Source organism: Eucalyptus grandis, chromosome 5, assembly GCF_016545825.1.
Source record: "Eucalyptus grandis isolate ANBG69807.140 chromosome 5, ASM1654582v1, whole genome shotgun sequence".
NCBI lineage: Eukaryota > Viridiplantae > Streptophyta > Magnoliopsida > Myrtales > Myrtaceae > Eucalyptus > Eucalyptus grandis.
Window position 1 is genome coordinate 18,609,521 of NC_052616.1, and position 25,804 is coordinate 18,635,324.

The following is a 25,804-nucleotide window of genomic DNA, read 5'->3' on the forward strand; positions in this document are numbered from 1 at the left end:
TAAGTAATCGTCAAAATGCCCAAAAGAGTATTGAGACCCCTCGAAACAGCAATAGACTAAAAGCCAAAACTGTCATTGTTGACAGCAAGTTTGATCGGAGCCATTGCTCCAACGTCGTGAGCCCTTACATTCCTCTCTTGGACAGCCAACTCCAGAAACTGTAGAAGGGCTTCAACAAAGCCATTGGTCCCAATAAACATTCTAGCATCGTCGTCATCCTTAGATTTGTTAAATGAGTGGATCATGTCACGTTTGGGTTGGGTCATTACCCAAATCGACCCATTCAAGCCATTTATGACCTATTAATTGTAATGCAAAATTCTTGACCTATGCCCGACCCGATTTATTCTCAACTCATACCTAACCCATTTAACTAATTCTAAAAAAGCTTATTTTGTGATTTTTTTAAAGATAAAAATGATGTCCTAAAATACTTTCATGCAATACAAATTTGGTGGACAATTTTTATATATTTTTTAAAATAAGCCTCCATTTGTTTCTTCAAGAAGTATTTTTTTTTTCAAGAAAATTACAATATTTTATAGTTTTTGCTTGAAATATAAAAATAAGTTATAAAATATTTTCTACTGTTTGATATGACAAATATGATTAAATTTTCCTCCGTGCACTCCTTGTAATATTTTTCTTTTTTAAAAATGGAATTTATCATTATTTTTATTTTTAAAAGAATTGAAAATTTTAATTGTTTCTTTTATCTTTTTCCTCCTTCTTCGACCAGTCACCAACCCTGATGACAATCAGTGATCGGCTAAAGGGTGAGCCAAGTCTCACCAGGTGTGAGCGAGGCCTCAATCTCGCCAAATTCGGCGAGCTCAAGCTTCGTTGACCTCCAACAAGCTTGTCCCTTGCCTGGCTGGTTGCCGGCCGTCACCGTGCCAACCATCGGTTGAGGAAGATGGAAGAAGAAATATATAAAAAATAAAAAGCAAAATAAAAAGCAAAAAAATGAAATATAAAAAATAATTATAATTTCAATTTATATAAAAAAAATTATTTTTATAAGGCTAAAGAGAGAAAGAGAGTGTGTTAGCCTTGAGTTGAAAATGGGTTCTCAGTCCGACCCAATTAAACCAATTTATTTTAGGCTTATAATTTTTAAACTCATTTAAGTAGGCTCTTCAAGATTTAAGTGATCCATTTATGCTTTAAATGAGTCATATATGGATTTAAGACCCATTTTGATAGGTTTAGTCATCCTTTAACAAAAGCCTGATTTGTTCTACACAATTCCTCTTCTCCATTTAGCACTTCAATAAAATGGTCATGTTTTTGAGAAATATCGACCTGAAATATCGACCTCAGGCTGTTCCGATGCAGAAAAATTTCTTTTCTCATCCTCTTCCTCTCCTCAATGGTCTCCGCCAAAGGAACCACTTTGACCCCTTTTGACTTGTAGGAAGCGACACTGTTCATTGATCTTGAATTTGTGGACTCAGACTCAGACAACACCAGCCTCCAATAATTCAAAACAAGAGACTCTGGAGGCTCGTCTGGGACAGGAACACCATTTTGCTCGCAAAAGCTAGCAACAAGTCCTTTCACACAATAATTAGGATTCAAACAAGGATGAGGCCACTTCTGTTGAGTTTTAGGACAGGTGTCGTGCCCATCACTAAACCATTTCTCAAAATGCAGATCCTTTCATATGTCTGTCCAGAAGAAATAACAATTGGATCATACATAAGTTGCAAGGATATTAGACACCTTAACTCTTCTGGTGGAAGTGGTATCTGGCCTGATTTCCTGATACTCGGCCTGAAGTTAAATAGAACTCAGCTTTGATAGCTATCTTTCAAATGCTTGACCATTGGCCACGGTGCCTCCCTCATCAAGGGAACCCTGAACGGTTGATGAACAAGGAGTTGATCCCTGCGAATCATTGTCGTCAGAGAATTCACTCCTGAATAACTTCAAATACTTTCGTATTAGATGTAAAACACAAGCCACAATTGATTCCTTTTGCTTATCTTCCTCTGGTCTAGCTCTTTCAATAAGTTTCCTTAGAGCTCTTCTCTCTGTAACAGCCGCTCTGTAAGAGGTTATTCCAAGTTGATTATCTGCTTGATAAAAAGACTAAAGTTCATTATAATCGTTAGAATCATTAAATTTTCTTCCTTGCCGGAGCAATGCAATTATTTCCTTGCCAACTTGCTTCTCCTGCGGATCAAGTGAAGATACAACAGCCTCCAGTTCGGCAACAATCTCCAGTATCTACAAAAATAAAATACAATGTCTGATTTAGCCTATTTCCGTTTAATCAGGAGGGACTCATGGACCATTCAAATTAATTAGAATGAAAATGGAAAAATACAACATGCAAAGTAATAACATTCAATAAAATTGCCAAACCACATAGAAGGGCAACGAACTTGTAGAAACATATAAATAATTGCCACAAAGAATGTTCCATTAAATCAGTAAAGAGTAAAAGAGTAGATATCTCGGTGCCCCTCGTCTGAAGTCTTGCTTACTAAGTAGATAAACAAGCCAGTCATCCACGTATAGATCATCCTAGTCAATTTCCTCTCAATTTAGGAGAAAGGTCTCCACAAAAATCAGCTTGATTTAAAAAAAAAAAAAAAAAAAAAAAACTTGCCCCTATATCAATAGTAGTCTAAACAACTAAAAATTACCTAATAACTGATAGATTGCGGGACAATGTCTTCAACTCTTGTGAGGCCATCTGCAAGAGCAAACCGAGCCTTTTCAAACTAAAGAAGAACAAAATCCCCTATTATTGCCTTCAAAGGAAAATGAATTGTTGAGAGAAAACTATAAAGCTTGGCACACGAATCAAAACTGATGTAATAATTAAATAAAATAGGAGAAGAAGATAGGAATTATGACACCGAACGCCTCTTTAATCTCCCTGATGGATTTTTTTCCTTTTGATGGGCTTGAGTTGGCCCGTCCGCCCATGATGGGCCCAAAAGGCCCGGCCCGTGAGTTGAGGGCCCATGGAGGAAGTTATTAAAAATAAAGGAAAATCAGAGAGGCGGTTATCTGAGATAAAAAAAAAAGTTACGTATTTTTTAGAACGAGAGATTACATCCTCTCTCTAAGTTACGTCTTATTATACCGCTTTCTCCCAAAGAACGGAACAGGATTATCCTCTCGAAGAACAGTGTGGATTCTTCCTCGTATCATAACACCGGTGTTTAGTCTGTGGAAACAAGTTACGTTCGATTATGTAATGTGCCTCAGGATCAGTGATTCATGATTTTTCCTGGGCTTGCTTTCGCTACGTTGTTTCTCTTAGGGTTTGATTTTGTCTCGAATCACTATTTTGGGGATCCGTTTTCCGAATTTTCCCTTCATTGGTATTAGAGCATCCTGCTCATGTTTCCCGATTACTATTTATGTTTATAAACAAGTTTTGATTAATTTTTTCATTAAACGTCACTGTTGATTGATTTAGAGACGGAAAAATCCCGACACCGTACTGTTCCCCCCTAGTTTTTGTTTTTCCATAGATCGAAGTGCGTTTTTGATTGCTTAGGGTTGAAGTGCTCATTGATACGAGAATTTCGAGTGGTGGCTCGCCACCGGACACTGTCCGACGTGCCGCCAGGCGTGTGTAGCAACAGCCCACACGTGCAAGGCATGCGCCGGCGGACGTCATTGTGACGTCGACCGGCGGTTGCCCATGCATGCGCAGGGCACGTGCTGGCCGGTTTGTCCGACTGGCCCATTCTACCCGACCGGCCTCACCGGTCCGACCAAACCAACCGGACCCGATCGGTTCGACCCGACGGACCCATTGACCAGACCCATTGACTCGACCGGTCATCCGTTGACCGTTGATCGGCGTTGACCGTTGACCGTTGACTTTTACCGTTGACTTTTTTTTTTTAAAAGGAAAAGAATGTGTTTCTTTTTCAATTATGTCTATGTGGATTATATGTAATCCCTTTTTGTTATGCATTTGTTGCAGGAACAATGCCTCCCGTAATACTCGTGCATCTATTCACACAATTCCTGATGAACAAAAGGAAAGGCTTTCAAGGATGATAGCCGATTTGAATAATTATCGATGGGAGAGTGACAATATAATTGATCATATTCTTGAGGTCAACGATAAGTTACAAGAAGTCATTTGGAACGGTTATCCTATGCCAGATTCTTAGATGGTGTGATTCTTCATGAACACCCTTCCACCAGAATGGCAAGGAGTATTGAATCGCCTATGGGTGGTCAAAGGATTTACTAAGTATAAGGAACTAGTAATGGCCTTTATTGACAAATATCATCGGACTGGAGCCACAAAGACTGCGACCCTAGGAATGACTTCGATTAGGCGGGGGATGAATGTGCGAAGGAGAAATCCTAAGGGATATCCGTCAATCTTTCCGTGGCTGTCAAGAATGCCTGAAAATTTTATAGAAGAAAAGAAGAAGAAATTGAACCAAGAAGAAGCTTTCCCTGTTCGTATAATGACTTGGTTCTAGTTTTTTTCGAGTAATCTTTCTTTTAGTAAGCTTTGTGGACATATTATGTGAATATTTTTCTATCTCGTTGATGTCAGTGTAACATCTGATGTGTTTAGTTGCATAATATGGAGATTTTCTTTCTTTAGTCATTAATGGATGTTCAATATAATTTGCTTCCATTATATATTGTTGTAAATTAATATGTTAATTTACAATTCATTGTGGGAAGTTCAAGAAAGTTTTAGTGACTTTGCTGAACTTATTTTGCATAGAAAATTATATTAATGATAATTTCAAGTTAGGATTTTTATATGATGATTGGAAACTTCAGTGACCTCTTGATTCTGAAACCTAATTTGAAATTATTCATTAATATGATGGTTTTATGAAAAAAAAGATGCATAAATAATAGATATTAATAATCGGTGCATATATGTCTGATATGTTTAGATCAATGGCTTCAGCAACTAAGAACATAATTGCTGATTTGAACAAAGAAAACAAATTGAACAGCGAGAATAGTGAAATATTGAATATGAAAATTCAATATGTGCTTGAAAAGCAAGAAGCACTAAAAGCTCTTGACTATGTTATGGAAGATCTTGAGAATGCTGTGTGCCACCTTGAGCTAGCAGAAGACTGCCTCAAGGCATTTGAGCGAGATACAGATATTTGCTGTGTTGCTTTCAGCTCAGAAGGGGCTTCGAGCTCTAAGCGCAAGCGCATTGATTCATTCAATATGTGGAAATGCAAAGGATCAAGTCATTCTTGCAAGAAACCAAGAATTAACCAACATAAGAGAGAAAAACGTCCTCGTGTGAAGAGAGGAAAACGTTCTCGTGTGAAGAGTATTTCAAGGGTGAAGTGTTTCAACTGTGACCAAAAAAGTCACTATGCTCGCAACTGTCATGAGCCAAATAAGATAAACACCCCTTGTACTTTTAGGAACTTTGCATATGTGTCAAGTTCTGTATTCTTAACTGAATCTAATCATTTGTGGACTGTAGATTTGGGAGCAACAGACCATGTAGCGAAGGATAGAGAATCCTTCGTAGAATTTCGATGAGTTCTGACTAGAACTAAGTAGATCTATGTAGGAAATAACTCTAGAGCTGAAGTTAAAGGGATTGGCACTGCCAATTGAACATGCGTGGTGGACGCACCTTGTTCCTACATGATGTTTTATATGCTCCGGAGATTCGTTGAAATTTAGTGTCTGTTTTAGTGTTGGTTAAGCTTGGTTTTAATTTGAACTTCCATAATAGCGGTGTGGATTTGTATTTGGATACAAACTACTATGGTTGTGGTTATTTTCTGGATGGTTTTATTGTACTAAATGTTGACTGTGGTGATGTCAATGTTTGTTATTCCCTTTTCACATCTTCTACTTCATATGATAAAGATGTGAATGTGTGGCATGCTAGACTTGGTCATATTGGCCAACAATGTATGAATAGGCTAGCCAAAGAGGGCTTGTTGGGCAACATTGAAAAAGTTGATTTGCCCATATATGAGCATTGCCTAATAGGGAAAACAACAAGAAAACCATTTGGAAAAGGAAAAAAAGCTGAATTTCCTTTACATTTGATCCATTCTGACGTTTGTGGTCCAATGAATGTGAGAGGAAGGCATGGGGCTGTTTATTTCATCACATTTATAGATGATTATACTCGATTCGGATATGTCTATTTGATTTCTCATAAATCTGAAGCATTGAGATGTTTCAAAAAGTTTATGAACTTGGTAGAAAATCAATTAGACAATAAATAAAAGTATTGAGATCCGATCGAGGTCGTGAATATTTATCTGATGAGTTCAAAAACTTATGTGATGAAAAAGGAATAGAAAGACAGTTGTCTGTTCCTTATACTCCTCAACAAAATGGTGTTACGGAGAGAAGAAACAGAACTCTTCTGGAAATGGTTAGGTCCATGATAGCGCATGCTAACTTGCCTATCACTTTTTGGAGTGATGCTTTGTTAACTGCTGCTTATATACTTAACCGTGTGCCTTCCAAATCAGTTACTTCCACTCCATATGAGTTATGGATAGGTAGAAAATCGGACTTAAGTTTTCTTAAGCCATGGGGTTGTGCTGCCTATACTCATGAGCCATCTCACAAGTTTGGGAAATTGGGTCCTAGAGGAAAGAAGAGTATCTTCATAAGATACCTTGAACACTCTAAAGGGTATGTGTTCATAGGTGAGTAGGAAAGTGGGAGTATAACTGAGTTTGAATCATGGGATGTCACATTCTTAGAGAATGATTTTCCTAAGAAGGGCGAAATAGGTGAGGACTACTCCCTATTTGAAACCTTGGATCCAGATAATGAATTTAGTGAAGTTCGTCCAAGTGGGAGTAATATGAGAAGTAATGAACTTAATTCAACTCACTCTTAATTACAACCACATGATGAGACGATATTATCATTATCTAATCCGAGTGGGAGCATAATGGGGAATGATGTGCAAAGTGTACCATCTCCCATACAGCGAACAAGTCGCAAAAGTATTCCCCATCAACATTTAGACATTGAAGGGGAAACTTTTATGGTTGCTCCGTAAGATGAAGATGAGCCAAGGAATGTAAATGATGCTCTAAGTTGCCCTAATAAGGAAAAATGGATACATGCAATGGAAGAAGAGATGGAGTCAATGAAGTTAAACCATGTTTGGGAACTGGTTGATCTTCCAAAAGGACGCAAAGCCATTGGGAACAAAATGGGTTCTCAAAATTAAGCGTAAAGCTGATGGCTCGATAGAAAGGCATAAGGCTCGCCTTGTGGCAAAGGGGTATAATCAATAGGAAGGAATTGATTATGAGGAAACATTTTCTCCTGTCGTAAGATTTACCTTGATTCGCATTATTTTGGCAATAGTAACAAGTATGGATCTTGAGTTACATCAAATGGATGTAAAGAATGGTTTTCTCAATGGAGAATTAGACGAAGAAATTTCTATGGAACAACCTGATGGTTTCATTATGAAAGGCCAAAAACAAAAGGTATGTCGACTTTTGAGATCGATATATGGCCTTAAGCAGTTGTCGAGACAATGGTATATACGTTTTCATAATACCATAATGGGATATGATTTTACAATGATTGATGAGGATCATTGTGTATATATCAAAAGGTCCAAAGATCAATTTGTGATCATATCATTATATGTTGATGATATACTGATTGCCAGAAGCAATAAGGAGTTTGTTAATATTGTCAAAAGTTGGCTATCTTCCAACTTTGAGATGAAAGACATGGGTGAGGCTGCATACATTCTTGGAGTTAAGATTTCAAGAAATCGTTCGAAGAGATCATTGTCTCTTTTGCAATAAACATACATAAATTGGGTTCTTGAATGATTTTGTATGCAAGATTGTAAACCCATAGATACTCTTATTGCAAAAGGCGAAGGATTGAGCCACAGATTGTGTCCAAGGACTCCACAAGAGAATGAACAAATGCAACATGTTCCTTATGCTAGTGCTGTTGAGAGCTTGATGTACGCTATGATTTGTACAAGACCTGACATATGTTTTGTAGTTGGAATGGTGAGTAGATATCAATCCAATCCAGGTCAAGCACATTGGAAAGCCGTTAAGAGAATACTGAGGTATCTAAAGGGAACTGCTGATTATACACTGAATTATCAAGGAAAGGATCTACGACTCGAAGGCTATTCTGATGCTGATTGGGGAGGAGATTTAGATGAAAGGAAATCTACCTCTGAGTTTGTTTTCTTACTGAATAATGGCGCCATATGTTGGAGCAGTAAGAAACAAACATATATAGCCTTGTCCACGATGGAAGCTGAGTTCGTGGCATTATCAACAGCAATACAAGAAGGTGTTTGACTTAAGAGATTTTTGGATCATTTAGGTATTATTGAGAATGCTGCTGACTCATTGTTGGTTAATTGTGATAGTCAAGCAGCAATAGCGTACACTAAAGATCCAAAATATCATGGCAAGTCTAAATATATAGATACCAAGTATAATTTTGTCAAAGATATAGTTGCACGAAAAGATGTGAACTTACAGTGCATGTCTACGCATAGAATGGTAGCAGATCTTATGACAAAGCCAATACCTAGAGATGTGTTTTGTAGCCATGTGAAATCTCTAGGACTATGTAGAGGTTGATGTACTGAATATTGTAATTTCCCTTAAGTGTTCACATTTGATGAATTTGTGTTTTCATCATTAATGCCTATGAATCTTTGTTTGACGTTTATGCATCCTAATGCTTAGTGCATTATATTAAGTTGAGAAAGTATGTCGGACAAATAAGAGATTAGCCCACTCACATGGGTAATCGCCTCTATTTACTGTGTGATAAATGGAAATGAGACAGTTTTTAAGCTTATTATGTAGGTGATAATTGAGAGCTCAAGCTTAAAATACCTATGTCGCCTTAACTGAGTGTTAAGATGAGGACATAATATTTACTATGTCCGAAAGTAAAATAACCCACATATTTTACTTTATCTATCTATGATACCAGATGTGAGTTCTGATGAATTTTGTGAATGAGTAGATACGTAAACTCAAGTTAGACATTAAGTATGTCTGAACTATCATCTGTACGGTATTAAAGATGTAGACATGTGCTCCATGGGAAAGGAGTTAAATACCGTAATACGTATTTCATACTACGTATGCATGAGACAACCAATAAGAGTGGCAAAAGTTTTTATCTCAACTTTTATGCCGTGTGAGACTCTTGAGGAATAGAGTTCCTCAATTTAGTGCCCTCATGACTCTTACTTATTCTCAAGATTTCTATTCAATGTTTGCTATCTTAGAATGTTGTCAATGATCATGAATTGATTTGATCTAATGGGACATTTCTAGAAAAGCAAGTTGAACTGAAATTAAGAGTTTCAAGAAAAGAGGAAGATCAAATTTGGAGAATCACATTATAGTTTTGTATTCACTGGTCGACCAATTATGATTGTTTTATGGGATAATCATAATTGTGAATACAATATGTCATTGTTTAAAAAGAGATCAGAAGAGAGATATAAATGTGATCAATCGATCTAGGGTACTACATACTAAATCTACTCATGATGTAATGGCCATTATGAGCTGCTATATATTCCTAATAGATGTATGGCAACGAGCTCTCAAAGTATGCTAGTCGCACGGACTATTCACCAGTATGAATGTTGCAGTGAGGAAAAGAGGATTCTGTTTGGCCCATCATGTCAAGTGGGAGTTGATGGATTTTTCTCTGATGAGCCTAAATAGGGCCCGTCCACCCATGTTGGTTTTGGTCCACCATGTGCGAGTGAGAGATGATGGATTTTTTTCCTTTTGATGGGCCTAAGTTGGCCCGTCCGCCCATGATGGGCCCAAAAGGCCCGGCTCGTGAGTTGAGGGCCCATGGAGGAAGTTATTAAAAATAAAGGAAAATTATAGAGGCGGTTATCTGAGATAAAAAAAAAAGTTACGTATTTTTGAGAATGAGAGATTACGTCCTCTTTGTAAGTTACGTCTTCTTATACCGCTTTCTCCCACAGAACGGAACAGGATTATCCTCTGAAGAACAGTGTGGATTCTTCCTCGTGTCGCAACACCGGTGTTTAGTCTGTGGAAACAAGGTACGTTCGATTATGTGATGTGCCTTAGGATCGGTGATTCATGATTTTTCCTGGGCTCGCTTCCGCTACGTTGTTTATCTTAGGGTTCGATTTTGTGTCGAATCACTGTTTTGGGGATCCGTTTCCCGAATTTTCCCATCACTCCCAAAAGAAACCTCCATTGGAAGCCGCATAAAATTCACAATGCTATAAGGTCACAAATAAGAGAATGGTATCGCTCAAAGGTCGAATAAGAAGGTAAAGTTTACTACATTCTCGAGCAATGCAGAAGTATATTCATGGTTTTTTCTAAGGCCGCATGCAATGAGCACAAAACCTAAATTCGAGAGTTGTTTTTAGGCCTTGCAGCTCCTAATTTAAGGAAAATTTGTAATATTTTATGGTAAATTACAAAGAGAGATTCCTACACATTTCTCCATGTAACTGGAAAAACACAATTTGTCAGATGAGCCACTAAACTCTAATTGTAGTCAAAACAATCGGGCTTCTCACGGTCCATTGCTAAAAGACGGCACTATGAGCTGATTTTTGTCAAATTGTTGACAATTTTAGAGTTACAAATCAAGCGGTAAACAACACTCTTCATAACTAGAGCCTTCTAAAACTATAACAAATCTTTGACCATGTTAAAAAAAGGGCATGATAGAGCTCATTTCAACTTACTAATCGGTATCACCAAAAAGCCATGGTGACAAGTACAAAAAGTAACATGTTTTGTTATGCCAACACAAGAAACAACTAAATATTTCTTGGAAAGAAAGAAGTGGTTTTTTAGATGGTTGAGAAACAAAAAATGGAGCAATTCCATCGTCAAAAAAGGAAGCAACTTCTTCAATTTTAACATATGAAAGATAACACAGCTACCATATCCTAAGATAGCCAAGAAAATTTATAAGATGATCGATGGTAACAAGTTAAGGGGTATAGCTACTTATAAAATAAATAAAAAAATGAAAAAAAAAATGAAGAAGTAGTCGAATAGGCGTGAGGGCTGAATTGGAAAAAGGAAAAAAAGAGGAAAGAGAGGGCGGAGTGCATTTGGGAGTGGCTTTGAGAAGCCACTTTGGGTGCGTTTGGTTAGACTTTTGGGGAAAACCATTGGGAAAATGCCAAGGACTTTAGATTGAAGAGGCTACTCAAAATGCAAATTGTGTTTGTTAAATTGTAATCTCAAAGTCTATTATGAAGTACCTTTGAGCAAAATAGTGTTTGGATAGATGATATTTACAAGGGACTTTTGTGATAAAAAAAATTTCAAAAGAAAAATAAAAAAAAATTGCCTGGCAAGGGCAGCGGCCGTCGGCGATCAAAATCTATTGTTGGCGATCGACATCTTCCTCAGCAAGCCCCGGAGACAACTAAGGAGGGTTGCCTACGGTCGAGCGACCCCCGAAGACCACTTTGGCGAAGGCCGCCCAGGGTCGGGCAACCACCGGCGACCCCGTCGCGACGCAAATTTAGGGCAAGGATCTTTAGGGGTTTGAACGGGTGCGTTTGGTTCAGCATTTCCAATGGGCTTTCAGCCTCTAAAGCTCCTTGGGAAAATGCTAGACCGTTTGGCAGTCATTTTGAAGTAGCTTTCAAGTGAAATTCAGCATTGGGAAGGTTGAAAGCCTAATGCTAGTAGGGACTAGCTTTAAGTTTTATGCATTTGGCCAAATGTCGAAACTTTTTTTTTCTTCCAAAGTTAACATCACTCATTCTTCACATTTCTGATTTTTCCCTCGTTATTATTTTTTTAAATGCCAAAATAATGCTAAAAAAAAATCAAATATATATAAATGCTAAAAAAATTAAATATATTTTGGTCTTTTTTAAAAATATATTTATATATTTGATTTTTTTAGTATTATTGTCAAAATTTATATTTAAAAAGTTGCATACATTATTTTTTTCAATTTTAAACAAATAAAAATTTAAAAATTCCGACTAAGGGTTTGGTATTTCTTTAAAAAATTATATATATTTGATTTCTTAGCATTATTTTCAAATTTATATTTTAAAAGTCGCATACATTATTTTTTCAAATTTAAAAAGGTAAAAAAAAAATTCGACGAGGGATTTGGTATTTTTTAAAAAATATATATGTATTTGATTTTTTTAGTATTATTGTCAAAATTTATATTTAAAAAGTTGCATAAATTATTTTTAAAATTTTAAACAATTAAAAATTTGAAAATTCTGATGAATGGTTTGGTCTTTTTTTTTTTATATATATATATATGTATTCGATTTTTTTAGCATTATTTTCAAATTTATATTTAAAAATTTGTGTACATTATTTTTTTCAATTTTAAACAATTAAAAATTTAAAAATTCTGATGAAGGGTTTAGTCTTTTTTTTTTTTAAAATAATTATATATATGTATTTGATTGTTTAGCATTATTTTCGAATTCAACTTTAAACAAATAAAAATTTAAAAATTTCGAGGAAGGATTTGGTTTTTTTTTTTAAATTACAAATATGTATTCGATTTTCTTTGTATTATTGTCAAAATTTATATTTAAAAAGTTGCATACATTATGTTTTTCAATTTTAAACAAATAAAATTTAGAAAAACTAATAATTATTCACCCAAAGAGGTTTTCAATTGTGTTTTTACCAAACAACATTTATCTCAAAGTTACTTTTCAAAGCATAGTTTCCCAAACGGCCTTTGCATTTGCCTAAAGTCTTTTAGGCTAAACTGTTTTGCATTTTCCCAATAGGCTTTTAAAATGCTGAACCAAACGCACTTGAAAGCCCAAAGGTGACTTGTACCAGAGATATCTGAATGTAGATCCTTTTGTCGATACCCTTAATGATAGTGATAAGTACCAGTTCATGGTTTCTTATGCCCTATCACCACCACCTACTTATACAACACTTCCACCACCAACTCAGGATTTACCACCTTTGCCTCCTTCTTCACCACCCCATAAAAAGCCAGCCATTTCTCCATTCTACAAACCAATCTTGGAATGGGCAAAGAAGAATTCATATCCACTTGTATTTCTAGAGGAAGCATTACCTAGCCAAGATACCCAAAAAAAGGCTAACCTATCAATCTTCATGTTCCAAGATGTAGATTTCCCTCCTCTCAGGCAAAGTTCTAAGCTATCCTTTTTTGCTACTGAGGAATTCATTGATCCTCAAGGGAGATATTTCCATATTCCCAAAATCTCAGTTCCCACGAATGTGGATGAACATGCAAGGCAAATAAGAACTCCTATTGTTGAGGCAGTTCTAAATTAGCAATCAGAAACTCTTGTGGCACACAACAATACTTTCAAGACAATTGATTCCAAAATCAATGAAGTTTAGTGAGACCTAAGAAGATATGATGAGACCACCAAAAGATACTTTCGAATTTCCAAAAAAAGGCTTCATGCTTTGGAATCTGGACAACATCTAGGATATCGTCATCTCGAAAGTCCAAAGACATAAATAGAAAAGCTTAAGAGGCAAATCCAGCTCCTTGAAGAAGGAAAATTTAAGCCTCCTGATCTATTTCTGCTCTGCCCAAAATTGAGTATTCTCCTCCAACCCCGAATACTTCAATTTTTGCTACAATTGTAGAAACTTCTACCAAACGTGACACTGATGTGGTAGAAATGCAAAATCGACTTAGAGAAATGGTTCGGCAAAAGGAAGCTAAGGAAAAAGGAAAGGGAGTTGTTATAAAGGAGAAGCCAGAGCAGATGATGCTCTCCAATCCGTTGGAATCATTTCTGAGAGATCTGAGTAACCAAGAAGTACGTTATGATCCTATTGACCCAAAGAATCAGAACCAACCTTCCCTGGAACCACTTCTACAAATCAACTTAGATCCAGAACTAGAATCAGATCCAGATTATGTATCATTTTCATCCTCTTCATCCTTCTCGATCCTTCATATTGAATCCTTTCCAATTGCACCACCTGCCTATTTGATATTCATGAACCAACAGCTAGACTAGGAGATGGAATCAAATCATTCAGAACTTGAGGTTATTCCACTGAATAACCCAACTCAAGTTCCTATTTTCTCTTAACAATTCTTCACTGTTGGTGATATTCCCTACTCCAAATGGCCAGAAAGATTTGAAGAGTTTCATACTTGGCTAAACACCTAAGCCCTCACAAATCATGACAAGTATGACATCCTTTATAATTTTGTTACAAGATTCACAGGTAGCCTCAAACATTGGTGGAGTTCGGTAAATGAACAAGACCAAATGCATCTGATGGCAGCTACAAACTTTGGCCAAGCCATTGCCCTCATGTACCATTTCTTTATTGGCAAACCTGCTGACCTTCTAGAGCTCAAAAGAAGAGAGTTTTTTTTCAAAGAAGATGATGCTCTCTTCAAAAGTGGCACCTCAATAAGCATTACCAAGAAATGCTTAAGCTCTTCTACAACATTGGAGTTGATCCAAACCTAAAATAGGGTCTTCCTAACCTCCATTCCTAAAGAATTATCCCAGCAGGTTGAAAGAGCCTTTCTCAACAAGCAAAGGAGAATTGTGGATATTCCCTTGGGAGAAATACAACAAGAAATCCATCTATGCCTCGATGAGTTGTGTCTAAGGTGCCAAATGATGAAGAATGTTCTCAAAGACAACTGTAAACTTGATGGAGCATGTTCACACCGGAACTTGAAGATGAAATGTTCAAAAGACGATTGTGATGACTCCTGTGGAAAGTACTTCGGGAAAAAGAAGCATTTTAAGAAATACAAACATGAATGATCTAAGCATGGATCCAAGTGCTTTCAAAGGAAGAAAAAATGTGGATTCCTGTGAAAGAGGAGAGATCGCTCTGATTGAAAGAAATCAACTCGATGCTTCATTTGCAACAAGAAAGGACATTTCGTCAAGAATTGTTCCTAGTCGAAAAAAGATCAGAATCACTCGATACACCACATTGATGTCAAAACTAGTGTCTCTCTTGACAATAATGATGTTGAATCAATGTTTTTTGTTGATGAAAATCCATATGAACAGACCCTCTTTATTATTCCTTGTTACCAAACCTCCAGTGAAATTGATTTCGATTCAGACGCTAAAGATATGTTTCATATATCTTTTTCTTCTCTAGAACAAGAACAAGAACCCAATATATATTCCAACCTCGAAGTTTGCTAAGCCAATCACAATCATTGCTCTTACTAATATTGCTGGCAATTCGTCAATTTTAGACACTAAGGTTCTCCCTGAAGAATACTAGACTTCCGTGTTCGGTATTTCAATTCTGCTTCAGGAGATACTTTCTCTACAAATGTACGAACCACGCCAGTAATTTTCAGTTCTTTCCCCGGTGTTCTATAACCACCAAAATCTTTGGATCTAGTCTTCCCAACAAAGACCTGATTATTGGTTTGGACATCATGACTCAAATTTCACAACTCAGGATTATTCATGGAAAATGCCTTAAGTATAAGGACCAAATTTTTGAGTTTGTCAATATCCAAAGGCTCTTTTCTATCTAGATGAGTTTGCTAGATCCTATCATGCAAACGTTACTTGAATCTGCTCAGAATCCCATTCCAAATTCTCTCAAAAGTGTTCAAATCCCTTATGGAAAAATCCAGAATTCTTTGATTGCCTTTCTTTTAAGAAAAATGAGGATATCAATCCCACTAAGGGGAGCCACATGGGAATGAACCCAGAATATCTTGTTTCTGCTTAGAAGGAATGCTTGGAGTTACTATAGTAAGGCCTTATTGAAATATCAGATTCTCAATGGACCTGAGATAGCCTTTTATGTCAACAAGCGAGCTGAGCAGAATCAAGGAAAAATGCGGTTAGTAATAAACTACCAACCCCTCAACATTTTCCTCCAAGATGACAAGTTCCTTTTGCCCTCTCGAAATTCTCTCTTTGCTGGGCTATCCAAGGCCTACATTTATTCCAAATTCGACCTTAAAGCCGGATTTTGACAATTGGGCATTCATCCTGAAGACAAACTCAAGACAGGATTCTATATTTTGATTCAGCATTTCCAATGGAAAGTCCTTCCTTTTGGCCTCTCCTTATTCATAAAAGCCATGTGTCATATATTCCAACCTATCATGCATAGTGCGGCAGTATATATTGATGATATACTACTTTACAATCCTGATGAAGAATCTCACTACCAACTCCTTGAACAGTTTGTAGAAATTGTAAAGTATGAAAATCATGCTTTCTCAGATAAAGATGAACATTGCCTAGATAGGAATTGAATTTCTTGGTATGCACCTCAACAAAGGTACGTACCATCCAGGGCCACACATTGCTTAGGAACTATTGAAGTTCCCAGAAGAAAGCTTCACCACGAAGCAAGTTTAACAATTTCTCGGGATAATTAACTATCTTAGAGATTTTGTTCCCAATATTGCCAAGCTACTGATTCCATTTCAGGCGATGTTGAAGAAAAACCCCCCTCCTTGGGGAAAGCCTCAGACCAAAGCAGTAGCAGAATTAAAGGAAGTCATGCAATCTCTTCCTCTGTTGCAAATCCCATCCATAGGGAATAGAGTCCTCCAAACTGACGCCAGCGACGAATACTAAGTAGCTATACTATTTGAAGAAATCAAAGACAAGTGACATCTTTGCGCTTACAAGAGTGGAAAGTTTTCCCAAGCGGAAATGCATTATCATTCTACCTTTAAAGAAATATTAGCAGTTAAGAATGGAATAAAGAAATTTGAGTTCCATCTTATTGGCCATCATTTCTTAGTAGAATTAGATATGGCATCATTTTCTCAGATGACCAAATCCAAACAAAAGCAAATCCCTCATTCCCAGCTACTTTAGTGGGCGGAATATTTCTCAAAATATTCTTTTGAGACCAAACACATTGTTGGGAAAAAGAATGTACTTGCAAATTTCCTCTCAAGGCTAAAAGCACCAGCAGAAATCAATATGTACATCATGAGGCATGCATTCCATACTTTTCATCACAACGAAAAGTATAAGATCGATAGGATACGAGACTGGCCAAGCTTGGAATTACCCTAGGAGATCATCGAGCATATCCAGAATGACAATCTCATTGAAAACCTAGAAAATCTCATGTGGCAATGCCATACAGGTCTAGACAGACTCCATGGAGGTTCAAATCTTTTTCCTTTCGAATTAAATTCCAGCTATCCATTCATACATCCTTTAATCTGAAAGGAAGATGATTTCCATGATAAACTCAGATGGTTGTTATGGTACTTAACCAATAAATACTTAATAGCTATGGAGTTTCTCATAAGAAGGTTCATTGCTAACCTATATGGAATATTCTCACTTGGGCAAAACATTGAGAAGGAAAGTGACAAGAACCTTTTAGCTGTTCTCAACTGGTTCTATCCTACCACTTATTGGAAATACCTCTTGCAACAGGAGCTGAGAACTGTCTAACTAGATCCATAAATCTATACTATTGTGTTTCTTTGACGTCCATGGGCTTTTGTACGAAATAATGGCACCATTATCAATGCACCACAAAGTATAGGAACCACATCCTATAAACCCCAGGTACATCTTAAGGAAGCTTGTATTTACAAATCATTCCCCAGTGGTGTTGGTTGTTGCGAGATCCAATATCGAGAACTCCAAAGAGTTTTATGCTAGGAAAACAAAACCATCCTTGAAGATGTGTGAAATTACATTGTACCAACCGCATGGGATCATTATGACCTTGCACCTGAAGCAAACCAAGCCCTCTAGGAGTATAGACAAGAACAAGACCAAGCAATGACACCTCCATCTCAAGAACAAGAAATGATAAATACAGATGATCTAGCAGAGTCTTCCCAGGAATCCTATGCTGAGATCTCCTATGCTCAATGGGGAGGTCCCCTCTCTCAAGATCTCTACGATCAAGGACCCTTGTCTTTATCCCAAGGATTAGACTCCGGCACCTTCTCCCATTATGCTCAGACCTCAAACTAGCCCCAGCCAGCCATGCCTGCTAACACTCTAGGACCCTCCAAGAACCAGCAAGAATGTCCCCCCTCAGGTGAAATAGCAATGTGGGATGCTATCATGGAAACACGTGGAAGATGGACTCTAACTCAAATCAGTACCCCCCGAAGTCCTTCTGACATCAGGCTCTCAAAGCTCGAGCACCGTTACAAGGAAGAACAAATTGGCATCAAAGCCAAGTTAAGGTGGATCCGGGTGCATGCTTAAGGGATCTTATGTCACGCCCCAATCGTCTGAGCGTGTGTGTGACACCCCGAACCCTTCGCAGGTCGTCACCGGCGCCGATGTTACACTTGATTTCCTCTTTCATCTTGTACTTGAACAAGCGTCATTAATCACAGGCATATATATTTTTTTTTTCAAAAGCGGTCCCAGCGCGACTCTTAGCGGAAGCAAATTAAACATCACCATCTATCCCCCTACCAATCCATGATACAAATACACACCACTAATCATCGAATTTAAAAGATAAGCCATGCCACTTTTATTTACATATTATCGTGATGGGTTTTTCATGGGTCGATACAACAAAAGGAGACCAAGATTTTCAACCACACTCGGCCTCATCCCAAAAAGATACTACGACCCCTAAAGAAAATCACATGACATCCCCCCATCCAACAGTGGCAGCTACTCCCAAAAAGATGACACCAGCTCTCTATCCTTCACGCAACCATCACACCCATCCAGGTGCATCGGGTGGTGGTGGCGGCAACATCCCCCTAAACACTCCGTCTCGGCGGACATGAACAGACAAAAACTCCTGGATGACTGGGCCCTCAGCTAGGCCCACGTCGTACATGACCAGCACACGCACTCGCACAAATGTCAGTCCAGGGATAGTGACGCAGTCGATCTCCGTACATTCTACTTCTACATCTGACGGAATACCATAGAAGGTGCCTCGCGTGACGGTAGGAAGCGGCATCTTTCTAATCTGAAATGTTATCCCAAAAGGGGTGAGTACAACTACTTAGCGATAGGAAATCCAATAACATTCCAATGCATCATGCATATCATCACACGTTGCAAGCATCACCTACCTTGTAATCATGCGTATCATGCATCATCACATCATATATATCATCATCATCATGGTATATCATATATCATTATCATAGGGGATCATCATATCACATCACATGCCATCATCATCATGCATCATCATGCATATATTATCATAGGTGATCATCATATCACATCACATGCCATCATCATTATGCATCATCATGCATATATTATCATAGGCGATCATCATATCACATCACATGCCATCATCATCATGCATCATCATGCATATATTATCATAGGCGATCATCATATCACATCACATGCCATCATCATCATGCATCATCATGCATATATTATCATAGGCGATCATCATATCACATCACATGCCATCATCATCATGCATCATCATGCATATATTATCATAGGTGATCATCATATCACATCACATGCCATCATCATCATGCATCATCATGCATATATTATCATAGGCGATCATCATATCACATCACATGCCATCATCATCATGCATCATCATGCATATATTATCATAGGTGATCATCATATCACATCACATGCCATCATCATCATGCATCATCATGCATATATTATCATAGGTGATCATCATATCACATCACATGCCATGAGTTAATTATCATCTTTATCCTTAAATTTTGATCACCACATCACCCATCTCTCAAATCATTAATCTCATCATCAACCCTTCGGGCAGAAACCTCCGACAGGGCTCCATCATCAATCTCATCATCAACCCTTTGGGTAGAAACCTCCGACAGGGCTCCCGGCAAACTCAGCCATCCCATGGCCACCGGGCTTCCGGCCTCCCACATTCCGGGCATCTCGCATCTCAACTAGCATCACGAGGCATTCCCTTCGGGCAGAAACCTCCGACAGGGCTTCTGGCCTTTACCCTTCTAGCCGGGCATCCCGCACCCAAATCCTAGTGTCGCGAGGCATTCCCTTCGGGCGAAACCTCCGACGGCTTCCGCCCCCACATTCCGGCATCCTGAAACCCCCAGGGAATCTCTGGAATTACGCCACCAGGCCACCAGACAACATCCTCCACCACAACCTCATTCTCATCCACAATTATCCTTTTATCTCAATTTAACATGGCAATTGATCAAACAAATCACACTTGCATTTCGATTCACATGTCATACACATGCCAAAGCTTAATCACATGCATTTCAACTTAATACATGTACAAAGACCTCATCACACAAGTGCCACACAAATGGAATTGAATCCATGGCCAAATAAAAATCCATTTTATTTTATTTTATTTTATTTTTTTATATTATTATATTATTATTTATTTCCATAAATATTAAATTTAATATCTATGATTTTTCCCAAAATCATGATACTCAAAAATCATTAAGCAAACAAATAGAATCACAATTTCATGCAAAATTTGTGGCCGAATTGAATTTCTTATAATTTCACAATTTTCACAAAATAGCACCTTATATTCGGATAATGGCCAGACTTGCACAGTTTCCAAATAAATTTGATTAAAATACACATATGGCCTTCAAAAATTACGAAATTTTACAGGGTGATAGCCAACACATTTTCGTGCATTTCTCATGAAGAACTCTAAGCCAAATTATTTTTAGATTAATTTCTACAACCCTACGTAGCTTCTGGAATCACGACCGCGACGTCCAGAACACACTCCTCCGAATTTCTTAGTTTTCACCCATCAATTCTCTTTTTTTTCTTCTACAATTTGATTATGTTATGTACCAAGGTGTCCTTTACAAGTTTCATGAAGAGATCTAGGCCAAATAACCAGATTATGGTCACCATTTTGGTCCATGAAGTCTCGGGTGTCTCGGTACACTTCATCAGAATCAATCATCTCCGAGATCTAGCCGATTTACTAGGCTACACTCATTCATTTCTCTTCAAATTTGAGTATGTTGTAGCTTAATGTATTTCCTACAACTTTCAAGAAGACAACGAAGTGAGATCTCCAACAGAAATCAACATGCAACCAAGAAATCAACAAGAGGTCAGTGAAATTTTCGCAGATCTAAAGTCTCCGTACAATAGAACTTTTGACCCCTCAAATCTCCATCGTTTTCTACAAGTTTTTAGTATGTCATAGTACAAGACGTTAGCTTCAACTTTCATGACGACACCGAAGCCAAAATCTAACTCCAAACCCACATGCAAACTCGAACAAGCTACTGACTCCAACAAACCGAACGAGAACAGTCACACGGTTTGCAAAAATATCAACTCTTACCTCGGTTTTTCGCACAAATCACACCTATAATCTAACATGCAAACACCACAGCAAACATGCAAGGGAAGTTATGGACTCCACTTGCCTTATAGGTGAACAAGCAACGACGAACGGCGACGGGACACGGCGATCGGACGGCGAGCACACGGCGGCACCTCCCTCTCGGCTCCGCCTCCTCTCTCTCCCTCTCGGGCTCTCTCTCTCGCACACCTCTCTTTTGGACGAAAAATGGAGCAAAGAACCGGCCATCTCTCTCTCCTCATCCCTTTTATATCCCCTTAATCTCATGATTACTTGCCTTTCAAAGGGACCAATGCATGAGGACTTGTCTTGCCACTTGTAATTTTTTATTTTTTGAATTTGAATGGGCTTGGGCTTAGGCCCATCCGGCCACTCCCTTGGGCTGGTCGAGCTCCCTTCTTGGGCCCTAATGGGCCGACTAGCTTGGCCCACCAAGCTTTAGGCTAATGGGCCCAAGGCCCATTTCAATAATTAACTCCTTTTTCTTTTTTCTTTTTTTGAATTCCTTTTTATAAATATTTCTAAATTCAAATTTCATCTTGGCCAAAGTCTTGGGATACTTTGTTTATTAAGATTTAAATTTATAATCTCATGGCCAATTATTAATCTATGAATTTAAATACACAAATCATCAAATTAAAAGACAAATTGGCTAAGGCATAAGCCAAAAGAAATTCTATCACCTAATTAAAAATTTTAACTCACCTTAAGGCTCGGCTTTGAATTTCTGGGATGCCACATACCCGAGACTTCATGGACATAGATGATGACTATAATCTGGTTATTTGACTTAGATCTCTTCATGAAACTTGTAGAGGATATCTTGATGAATAACATATCCAAACTTCAGAGAAAAAAAAAAAAAAAGAAAATAGGTAGGTGAAATCTCAATATGTCGGTGATATGTACACTGGACGATGCGGTAATGGATCCAGAAGCTTCGTGAGACTGTATAAAATAATCTAAACATAATCTGGCTTGGAGTTCTTCGTGAAAGTTGTACAAAAATGTCTTGTCTATAACTCTGTAAAATTTCGTAATTTTTGGAGGCCGTATGGATATTTTAATCTAATTTATTCGGAAACCGTGCATTCTGGTTTCATCCGAAAATTATATGATGCTTTGTGAAAATTGGGAAATTTTGTGAAATGCTATTTGGCCATGTATTTTGTATGAAATTATCATCCTATTGGCTTGTTTAATATTTGCTGTAATTTTTATAATTTTGGGAATTTGGTCGAGCTCCCTTCTTGGGCCCTAATGGGCCGACTAGCTTGGCCCACCAAGCTTTAGGCTAATGGGCCCAAGGCCCATTTCAATAATTAACTCCTTTTTCTTCTCTTTTTTTTTTTGAATTCCTTTTATAAATATTTCTAAATTCAAATTTCATCTTGGCCAAAGTCTTGGGATACTTTGTTTATTAAGATTTAAATTTATAATCTCATGGCCAATTATTAATCTATGAATTTAAATACACAAATCATCAAATTAAAAGACAAATTGGCTAAGGCATAAGCCAAAAGAAATTCTATCACCTAATTAAAAATTTTAACTCACCTTAAGGCTCGGCTTTGAATTTCTGGGATGCCACAGTGTGCCCATCCCTCTATGGTCAATTAAATAGCGACATCCCTGGATGGATCGCCGACCCATTCATTTTAATGTGCATGCGGAAGCAAATAATTAATCCCCAGACAACAACAAGATGGGATAGAAAAGCAGGGCCATAATTTTTCGAACTGAAAATCATAACACACTTATATACATATATCAAACTATGTCATAATATACAATACTAGCTGATCTATTTACAATGTTTACAAAACAGGGGGGTTTCATAAAACTACAGATCCTCATCCTCATCCTCATCCTCATTGGAGCCTTCAGCTGAATACACCGGGGACTCCAGTTCCGACAGGTTGGGGTCCACCACTAAACCACCTGGAGTATCTAGTGTGCCCTTTCCAAAAGCATCCTCCAGCACATAAAAAGGAACCTTGGACTCCGGTATGGGCCCCTCTCTCTATCCATTCAACTCCTGGCGATACCATGATCAGTATTGATGGGGTACCTTTTTGGGTAGACACGCATCGACCCAGACCACGGATTTCACCAACTCATATACCCATCCCCTTGGTCTCCATGAAGCGGGATGAAGCACTTTTGCTCTGTAACCTTCTTTGGCTATCCAAAATGCTCAGAAGGAGCTTCCATCTATGGACCTAAAAGGTTATCCCACAACGGGGTGAGACGATGTCTCAGCGAGTTTGTCACGCCCCGAACCTCGAGCGCGTGCACATCCCTCTATGGTCAATAACATTTTGCGACTACCTAGGATGAGTCGATGACCCTTTCATTTTAAGCACATACGGAAGCGAAATAATAACCCCTGACAACAAACAACATGGGATAGGAAAGTAGGGCAACATTTCACAAAGCACACTCTTATAAACGAATGAGGTTTAGGTACAAAACGAGTCTGGTCAAAAGCCTACAAAAGATCGGCTCTAAAAAAGGAACTGTCCTACGATATACTAGTCGGACACATACGCCGATCCTTCGTGTGACATCCTAAAATTCAAACCTTCTGAAGGACGAGTGAAGGTGAATTTTGTCAATGCATTATTGGTTGATCTCACTCGGAATTGATCACTCCTAAGATACTGACCTTGAGGGGAAAGGCTAATGAAGACAGAACTCGTACGACTAAAGAACTTGACCTGGGAAAATGACTTGATCGTGAGACTTGTGTGAGGACGATCCTATAGATAGGCAGGCCGATTATAAGGGCGACTAGAAGTCGATTTGCGGACAGAACATAATGGAATGACGGGTGATTCCGTTTACCATTATCGAACCCACGAACGACCCTATGTCGATCCTCAGTAATCGTGTACTTTGAAATAAGAATCTATCTTCCGCAATTTCATGTAGTCAAGGACGTCCAAGTGTCGAGATGTCTTGAACGTGGTTTGGCACGAGTTGGTTAAGCGTGAATCCTTAAAGCCACCTGTCAGTCTGAGTTGTAACCAAAATAGCATTAGGGAGAATTTGACATGGCAAGAGAACTTAGGATCGGTCTTCGGATTGTCGGGAATGTCCGGGATGGATTTGGATGAAGTTACATCAAACAGTCGACAAAGTCAGTTAAGCTGAGCAGTTGGAAAAGGGGTTTTCGGACCGAAGAAGCAAGCTCGTGAGGACGTGGGCCTGTCCAAGCCAGTGTGGGCCTTAGGCCCAAGTTGGGACAGCCACCAAATGGGCTAAGTCAAGCAAAGGAGCCCATTGGGCCAAACCAACTATTCATCTTCTAAGCCCATGGGCCAATTCTTGGCCATTTCAAGCCCAACCAATTCCCAAGCCCATTCCTATTCATGGCCAAGCCCAATCCTTAGGCCCATCCACCAATTTCAGCCCAAGGACATAATGGTAATTGTGCAATGTGAAATGACCAAATTGCCCCTAGTTGTAGGGAGAAAAATGCTAGAGAAGAGAGAGAAGATGATGTCATCATGCATGGGAAAAAGTGCTCTCAGCCCTCACATCACTCTCTCTCTCTCCCCTTATTCGGCTCTCTCTCGATGGAGCTCTCTCTCCCTCATTGTCTCTCTCTTCCAGTTTCTGTTCCAGCAGACCCTCCTCCAAATATTCGAGTTGATTGTTGGTTTCCCGGAAGAATTAGCGTCTATGCCACCCACCGTTGTCTTTAGGAGATCCAGACTATCTGCCTAGAACCAGCCATCCGTCGGTCGGAGCCTCCGTTTGACCCGTCGGCCGGCCAGAAGCCAGCGGCAGTCCGACCGCCTGGAACAGTTCTGCTCCAGCTGACCTTTCGTCAAAGATCCGAGTTAAAAGTTGCCTTCCCGGATGAATTAGCTTACGCTCCACCCACCATTGCAAAGAAGACATCCAAGCCATACCGGAGCACCCAAACGCTCGCTGGAAAGATTCTTCGGTCGTCCCATACAGCGGAGCGAAGCCACCGGTTGTCGGATCGCCCGGTTCCACCCAGTTCCGCCTAGTTTGTGATTTTGGCCTGTTTTCTCTCATTTCGACCGAGCTTTCACCTAGCCCAGCTACCAGCCACTCCCCCCTTGACCCTCTGGTGCTGCCGGTTGCCATCCCCTTCGTCGGAGCTCTGGCCAAGCCGTTCAACTCAATTTCTCCTCTGGTAGGGCTGTTTTTAAGTGTTTTCAGTGGGAGTCCGAGCTGTGGTTGCTGTGTTGAGTTTGGGACCGCCATGGATCATCCTTGTAGAAGTCCTGGTGTGTAGCCATCGTCATCACCGCCACGTCGGTGCCTTCGGCCCGCTTAACAGGTGAGTTTAGCTCCTAATCCTTCGATTAGTGCCTAAACTTGCTTAGGGTTTGTTTAGTTATGATTAATTATGGTTTATCAGGTTTACTTAAGTTGTCTTAGCCCTAAGATAGGTGGTTACATGGATGGATTAGATTAGTTTAGCTTAATCTTGTTTTATTTGCTTAATATGGTTTATGTGGTTAATTAAGCACGTTTATCTTAAT

The 25,804-nt window shown here is 38.7% G+C and overlaps 1 pseudogene; it reads right to left on the reverse strand.

Moving 5' to 3' along the window:
- Positions 1-56: 56 nt before the first annotated feature.
- LOC120293691 lies at positions 57-25,523 on the reverse strand (annotated as a pseudogene).
- Positions 25,524-25,804: the final 281 nt, after the last annotated feature.